Here is a 283-nt window from a genome sequence, read left to right as displayed (position 1 = left end):
ACTTCACGTCACCACCGCTAAGCTAAAGGAGGCTAATGTTGGGCTATAAAGGAACTACAGCACGGTCACATGACTTCACGTCACCACCGCTAAGCTAAAGGTGGCTAATGTTGGGCTATAAAGGAACTACAGCACGGTCACATGACTTCACCACCGCTAAGCTAAAGGAGGCTAATGTCGGGCTATAGAGGAACTACAGCACGGTCACATGACTTCCCCACCGCTAAGCTAAAGGAGGCTAATGTTGGGCTATAAAGGAACTACAGCACGGTCACATGACTTC

General features: G+C 49.1%; 1 protein-coding gene across 1 annotated transcript in view; it reads left to right on the top strand.

Moving 5' to 3' along the window:
- slit3 (slit homolog 3 (Drosophila)) overlaps positions 1-283 on the top strand; it is a 40,904-nt gene that overhangs the window by 19,621 nt on the left and 21,000 nt on the right. The window lies entirely within an intron of this gene.

The sequence above is a fragment of the Notothenia coriiceps genome, unplaced genomic scaffold (assembly GCF_000735185.1).
Source record: "Notothenia coriiceps isolate Sejong01 unplaced genomic scaffold, NC01 NC01_scaffold00002204, whole genome shotgun sequence".
NCBI classification, from domain to species: domain Eukaryota; kingdom Metazoa; phylum Chordata; class Actinopteri; order Perciformes; family Nototheniidae; genus Notothenia; species Notothenia coriiceps.
Note: the sequence above shows the minus strand (reverse complement) of the source record. Positions and strands in the feature narration are given on the sequence as shown.